The sequence below is a fragment of the Brassica napus genome, chromosome A8, assembly GCF_020379485.1.
Source record: "Brassica napus cultivar Da-Ae chromosome A8, Da-Ae, whole genome shotgun sequence".
NCBI lineage: Eukaryota > Viridiplantae > Streptophyta > Magnoliopsida > Brassicales > Brassicaceae > Brassica > Brassica napus.
Genome location: NC_063441.1, coordinates 6,592,148 through 6,600,253, shown reverse-complemented (window position 1 = coordinate 6,600,253; position 8,106 = coordinate 6,592,148).

Sequence of the window (8,106 nt, the reverse complement as noted above, 5' to 3'; positions counted from 1 at the left end):
GTGAAGTTTCAGGATATTGAGAGCAATCAACTGATTGAGAAAGGAGTAACAACTAAAGGAGATCTCTATTTACTTGAAGAGTTTACTCATGCTCCTGATTTTAGCTGCTTAGTTAATTATGCTTTTGTTTTGAATAAAAATGCTTTGTGGCATGCTAGACTAGGTCTTCCTTATGTTAGAGTTTTGAACTTGATGTTAACAGGTGTTGTTTTTGAGAATTATGATTGTGAAGCTTGTATTCTAGGCAAGCATTGTAAGACTGTGTTCCCTAAATCATCTACTATCTATGTAAATAATTTTGATTTGATTCATTCTGATGTGTGGATTGCACCTTGCTTATCTAGGGATAATTATAAATACTTTGTCACATTCATAGATGAAAAAGCAAAATACACCTGATTAACTTTAATTCAATCTAAAAATAGGGTTTTTGAAGCTTTAAAAAAAAATCAAAACTATGTGACTAACTATTTCAATGCTAAGATTCAAACTTTTAGATCATATAATGGTGGTGAGTACACAAGTCAAAATTTCAAACAACACCTTGCTTAACATGGGATCTACACCAAACGAGCTGCCCTTACACTCCTCAGCAAAATGTAGTAGGTGAGAGAAAGAATCGTCACCTTATGGAAGTAGTAAGGTCTATGATGTTTAAAGACAATGTTCCAAAGAGGTTTTGGAGTGATGGAGTTGCTACAGCTTGTTATCTGATCAACCGAACTCCAACCAAGGTTATAAGTGATCAGCCTTCTTTTCAAGTTCTCGGCAAGTAAAAGCCATCTCTGGAACACATGTGAATTGATATCACTCAAATTACCCTAAAGAGTGATATTTCCTCTCTCAAATAAGAGGTCGAGTTGTCATATGCACCAATATCAAGAGCATTCAAAGGACCAGAAATTTCATTCTTATTCAAAACGTTTTTAAAATCTTTTTCAAACTGAGAAATCAATTCAAAACTACTTGGATTCTCCGATTGTAAAATGGTTAATTGCAAACAAAAATTTTCAGGAATTGATTCAGATTGAGAAGCAAATAAGGTCTTATGTTCACAAGATTTCAAACCTGCCATTGGCTCATGTCCATAATAATAGAAAATTGGCAATAGGTCTGAAAATTCTTCTTTTTCTGACTCGGTTTCAACTTTGTCATTCTGGTTTTGGCACTTGTTAGCATAATGACCGATCCTATGGCATTTGAAGCGCACCAAAAAGAGCTTTGCTTGTGGTTTTCATAGCCTTTTTGCTTTTATCAAAAGAAAACACATTAGTTTTCAAATAGGAATTTGAAAGAGAAGAAAAATTACAATGCTGTTTTGGTGCAGAAGAAGTGTTGGTGTTTTCCTTCTTTTTGAGTTGCTGAATAGCAAAAATTGCCTTATGCAACATCTTCTCCAAACTGGCATAAGTCTGAAGCTCATTCCGACCAAGCGTATTGTTGCTTCTCTTGGCTTTGGTGATGGGACGATCACCATTTCTGACCCTATTCTCATCATCATCTAACCTGTTTTGTCTCTTCATTTTGTTTCTTTGTTTCTGCAGAAAATCAAACTCAGTAGAAGCAAACTGTTCCTTATCTCCAAAAATTAATTGCTCTTTTTCAAACACGGTTTTAAAAAGATAAAAACGTCTTGTTGTGGTTTTGAAGCCTGATTTGATTTCTTATGAAGTCCAAACATCCTGAAAAACACTTAACAAAAGAGTTAGCAAATAAAAATCCTCACACTCTCAAAGTGTTTTAGCTCACGATTTTTAGGTGATCACTCAAAGTTCTTTTCACTTGTTCAAAGGATGATAGGGAGTCAAAAATCAGCAATCAAAAACCAAAACAACCTTTTATGGGTAAAAGAAAAGAGAAAGAAAGATGAAGAGATTTTTATATGGATCCGCCTTAACTGTCCTAAGGTTGGGTTTCTCTTCAGGCAGCATGGTTTCTCTTCCACCACTCCCACTGGATTTCTCTTCAGAAGTGATTCAAGCCAAAAAACGTTCCTTTTAATGTTTTTTTTTTTGTTTTTTAATAACAGGCGATCACAAAGGAGTAAAGGTACAGTCCGGATCCAACAAGAAATAATAAAAGAGATTTGTGAAGAGATGAGCAGATGAAAAGATGAAATGAAAACAAACCAGCCAAAGTGGCTCTGATACCACTTGATACGCCCTAAATTGGAGGATCACTTTAGCTGGGTGTTGGATATGATCCGAGAAGGCAAATGGCACTTCTGGAACATAGACGAATTGAAAGGATCGTCAAGAGATGCGGAATGTCTCTTGATATACCCACGATCTAAGGCTAACCACCTAAGAAAGAATGTAGTGCGTTGGTTAACCACCAAACTACACACAAAGATGAATTGGCTGACCACCAAATCAACATGCTGGTTCACACCAATGAACTAGCTAAAGAGCACTCTCTCTCACTCAGAGAAAAGAAGAAAACGAAAATAAACTCAAACTTAGACTGATTTTATTCATAGAATGAGACTACATATATATAGTGTTTGTAGTCAAAGAGAAATAAATAAGAACACGAAAAATAATACATAGAAAATAGAAATATTGACTAAAAATAATAATTGAGTCAAAGACTCAGTCTTCTGTGCAGATTGGTCAAGGATGACCTTTCGGCTACTGTCCAGGTTCATCCGAACCAGATGGGTGCACGGCGGTAAGGAGAAGGACACACGTGGGACTGTTCGGATGGTCCACCGGGTGAAAATGCATGTCAGTCTTTGGGTTCTTCCGGACCCAAGCTAAGTCTTGCTCGACTATTGTCCTTAGAATGTTGACAAGATTGGGAAAGACGAGCCCTGGTACGGTCAGTTCACTCGTCTGGTCGTGGTTCCAGCTGATACTCCATTGCGGACGTACGTGGGTCGATCTGGTACACGGCTCGGTTAGTCTGATTGGTACGGTCGGATGGGCGAACCTCGGTTGAATTGTTCAGGACGTCCTGATCTCCATGCTGAGCTGGTTCCATGTACTGATCCATGGACTGGGGCACATCAGAACTTCTAGTAGTGATCAAGAATAAGCTGAGCAAGAACCAGTTCAAGAAGCTGAACAATTGGTGCAACCATTAAGAAGAAGCACTAGGATAAGAAAGGATCCATCTAACTGGGTCAACACAAGAGTTTACTACCATGCATTTACACGTGCTACGATGCATTTTTGATGCAGTGTCATTTGTGGTTTCCAATCCCGGAAATCGTCGTTCGATACCTTCATCGTCTTGGGTTATCGATAAGTCAAATGACCCAGTGCGGCTTGCAGCAACTCGTCGGTCTTTTGACGTTGAGTTACGAGCGAGGAATGGTTCTTAGTGTTGATCACCTCAAGGGTTTACTGAAACCTGAGGGGATGACTCAAAGGGTTAAATTATCCCCTCGCAAGGTAATAGTCACTGATTCCTCGTCGGCCTATCCTTCTTGGAAGAAGAATTTCTTCTATGTTCGTATCGACAGTGCATCGGTGGAGGAGGACTGCATTCCTCTTTTTGTGACCAAATGGGGTTGGAAAGGTATTGCGATTCGAATGCGTATGATCTCTTAGGATTTTCTATTTTATTCATTCGCTTTTGTTTTCTGCAGAGACCAACCCTCTTCCTCCGTTTCCAGAGGGTTTTTCAACCGTTGTCGCTTTGCTTCGAAACGGGGAATGTAGTTGGAACAGCTTCTCTCCGCAGCGTGTTCACCGCGCAGTTGCTCTCTTCCGATCTCGGTTTCTTGCAGCCTCTCCGGTTTTCGAAGAGGATCCGTGAATAGGAAACTTTGTTCCGTACACGTCCCCAACGAGGAGGAACAGGTCGAGGTCTCGAAAAAATAAGCAAGTGGTTGTCGATGACGGTACGTCCGACTGCATCGATTCTCCTGACAACGTACTCAACGATTTCCTTGATAGTCAGGTAAACGAGGGCGTTTGGGCGTGTGCTGGTGGATCGTCAACTTCCAACTTCTCGGACGGTGATTTTGGCTATGTTCCAGAATTTGCCAAAGCGTCCGAGCAAGATTGTCAGGTTCGTTTTACTTTTTAACGATTCATGATCGAAAAGATTCGCTTATCCTTTCATTTTTCTTTCACAGGGCCTTCTAACTATGAGTCGAGCCTTGAATGATCGCAACTCTGAAGCCCGTCTTTCTGAGTTTCATGCGGATTTAGCGGAAAAAGAAGTTGCTCGTCTCCGAGCAGAAGTTGACGCCAACCCTTTTAGCGCTGAGGAATGGGCCGAAAGGGAGGTTGCTCGCATGAAGAGCGAATGTGCGGCTAACTCTCGCCGTGCTAAGGAGCTGTCCGATCAGAGAGTTCGTCGTGCTCGTCGAGCGGGCAAGAGAGAGGTTGCTGAGGAAGTAAGGGTTCGCCGTGAACGATTTGCAACTTATTACTCGAACGTTGAGGATGCACAACGAGCCAATGGCGACTATCTCGAGTGTCGTGGCGTATTCAACGGGTTGTTCCTTACTCAATGTGAGGATTACTCGTACGCCAGAGAGTTTCCTGAGCCAATGGAGCGCTTGGTTGGGAAGAAGGATATGCAACCCGAACTTTTTGAACTTAGGGCGCGAGTATGGGAGCAGTGGAATCCTATTGTGGTGTCGCTGGATTCGGTCGAAGTAGGGACAGAGATCCCGGATGCGAGTGGATGCGAGTGGCGAGGTTGATCAGCCGCGGGTTGATGCTAACGCTGGCTAATGCTCTGCGTCTGGGTTTTACAACTTCGATGAATGATGTTCTTGGTAGTATGATTTCGTTTGTAATGTTTATCGGGACTGGCCGTTGGTGGCTTTGAATCCCTGCCGCTGTGCGGTGTGTATTGTATGATAAAATATTTATGAAATATTTTCTAAGTATGAAATATGTGTTTCGTTTAGATGTAGAGGGAAGGGTACGAGTTGTCGTCTCGCATCTAGCTCTTTGTGTAGATCGTCCGGTTCGTTTACTCGGAGTGTTTTGATTTTTCGCGAGTGTTTAGATGTGGGCGAAGAGACATGCCTTTAGGATCTCAAGTCATGCTTTGAGACGTTTGAGACCAGTGTGCTGGGTTTAGGGCAAGACCTAGGTTTACTTTCGGATTGAAGCTATGCGATGACTACTCGGCTTTCGTTTTGCCTGTTGCGATTTTAACCTGATTTCGTATCGATTTAAAGTCCGCGATATGTTCTCGGCTTATACAAATTGTCTGATCGAAATCGAGCATCCCCGAAGGTGCTGACCAAAATTTGGATTTCTTTTATAGCACGCTATTTTATCCTAGTCGGATGTATGCGGACCAATGGGTCTATGCGTTTGTTTAGGACGGCTAGCGTGCTCGACGGAGCCAATCGTCGAGCGTTTGTGATTTTATAGTCGCGGAGGGACTTTGCGAAATATTTCTCTAAGACTTTTAGGCGACGTCTCGCCGGTTCTTTTCGAAATATTTGGTGTATAAGTTTTTGGTCGAAACGACCAAGTTGTTTTTACCGCGGAAGTACTTTCCGGATGTTTGGAATTCGTTTTTACGCTTTTTGATAGTAGGGAGATTTTATAATATTCTAACTTTGTCTTTATTAAGAAGTTTCGAAAATTTCAATTACAAAGCGAATATTTGAAAATTTGGGAGTATACGAGTACTCGTATAAGCACCCACTACCACTCCCCCCCCCGTTTCGAAAAGGGGGATAGCTGAACTCGTCTTTAGGCGAGCTGCCTACGTATTCCTTTCGGAAATCAAGCCATCTTGTAGTTCTGATTGTTGGTGCGAGTGTGTTTACTCGGCTGTCGCAGACTTCTCGATCACTTTAGTCGCTGGATCGGCGTCTCGGTCCGGGTTTGTCTCCTCCGGTTGGGTAGAAGCGATGGGTTCGGAGGCTTGCTGCTTCTCGACCGTTGCTGGTTTGTGGTCGTTTTCCGCTGTTTGCGGTGTTAACTTCGCCCGTTTCGGTTTCACGATTGCGACCGCCAATTGCCTTAGTTTATGTTCAGCTAAAAAGTACGATCGCGACTGTCTTTGGCATCCCCAAATTACAGCGACTCACGTAGGGGTCGGAAACTTGATGCCTAAGTGGTACGTCGATAGAACCGCCTTCATGGAGTTTATCCAACGCGTGCCCATGATTACATTGTAGATGGCTGGACAATCGACGACTGCGAAGTTAACGATTTTTGTCACTTCTTTTGCGGTGACCGGAACCGGATCGACTGTAGAGTCATAGCCGTTTCGCCGGAGAAACTGGTCAATGGCTTTGGTATTGGCTCGACCTCCAATAAATCGATTCCCATGCGCACCAACGTGTTGCGGAAGATTACGTTGACGTTGCTTCCGGTATCGACCAAGATTTGGGCGACTTCTAAGTCGCTTATGACTAGGTCGATGACGAGGGGGTCGGCGTGTGGTTGATCGATACCGCCGGTTTCCATGTCATCGAAGGTGATTACTCCCTTCGGAGTGTCGTCCAGCGGTGTGTTCCAACTCGAACCGGTTTCGGCTTTTCGTTGGTAGGACTTGATGGACGAGATGGTATCGCTGTACTACTGCGATTCGCCGATGATCATATTGACCCTTCGGTGGTTAGCGTCGTTACCTTTCTCATCCTGTCTTCGTCCGTGTTTCTCGCCCGGCTGGTTCCCTTGAGGCGGAGTTTCCGCTCGCGAGTTCCGATCGGTTTTCGGGGGGCGATCCGAATCGCGGATGAGGTTCTTCATGCTGGTCACCTTGGAGAGTTCTCCCGCAAGCAACTTTGCGGCCAGTCTAGCGCCGAGAATTTTGTAGTTCACGGTGGAGTGTCCGCGAGTTTGGTGGAGATCGCAAAAGGAATTTTCGTCGTAATTCGAATTCCTTGACCACGTATTCCCCGTAGTTCGCCTCTGCTCCGATCCGAAGTTGATGGTGTAGTTGTGCACCCTTGGAGATCCTGCCCCTCGTGATGGACGAATTTGTCGTTACGAGAGTTTTTCTTTCTCAGCTTTTGCTCGGACGTGGTGTCCTTTGCGGACGACTTTGCCGGCTTATGCTGTTCGGACAGGATTTTAGTCTCCTATTCGATGGTTATGTAATCGGTAGCTTTGTGGAGCGCTTCCTGGATCGTCCACGGTTTCTCGAGAGTTATCCACTTTTGAAACTTTGACTTAAACCAGAGCGATTTTCTGAGCGCGTCGATGGCGGCTCTGTCCCTTATTCCGCTAACCCTAGCCATGATAAGTTTGAACTTGCTCATTGAGTCGCGGAGAGGTTCGTCTTCCTCCTGGGATAAGCTCCGGAGGTCGTGTCGGAAGTTTCCCGATTTATAAACATCGAGTATTGCTTCAGGAATTCGGAACCAAGCTGGCGGAAACTCCCGATTGAGTTCCGCTTAAGTTTGGCGAACCACTCGAGCGCCGCTCCTTCTAGGTTTTCGATGAAAAGACGGCAGTAGCAAGCGTCTTTTTCGCCATCCTTGAGCTTGGCTCGTCCCATGGTGATCTGAAAGGCCTGTAAGTGAGCTTTGGGATCGGTCGTCCCGTCGTAAGTCGGCACTCTGAGCTTTCCAGGATCGGGTAGCTTGACCTCAGTGATGCTAGCCGTAAAAGGCGTTTTCTTCGTATAGCAGCCGATCTATCTCGGGCGTAGCGCTGGTAGCATGGTGAATTTAAGACTTCACCGTTTTTACCGCTGCGGCCGTTTTAGTAATGTATTCGCGGAGATCGCGAATCTCAGTTAGGTCGCCAGTAGTTTTCCGACCTTGTCGGCGTTTGCTGCGAGTAACTCGAGATCGTTCCTCGGCCATTTTTGCGCGTTGCACGCAGTAGAGCTCTTCCTCGTTCTCAGTAAGAGAACGCTTGGGAGAGGATTCCGACTGAGTGCTATGATTTTTCCTCCTTCTTGGATGGACGTCTGCGTCTTCATCCGACGGATCGGATTGGTCGCTCGTTTCCAGGTTAACCCTTTCGACACCGTCCTCTTCGGTCTCCTGTCTGCGAGTAGGAGATTTGTCTGATTATTTCTGTATCGCGTCAGGGTTATCTTTTTTGGAGTTTCGCTCCAGTTGATTACCCTGCTCGGTTCTGGGACGATCCATAGGAGTCGCGAAATCAAGCCTCCTTCCGTGGATTTTAGTGGTTCCGCGAGGGCGAATTGCCTTCGTTTTCGCAG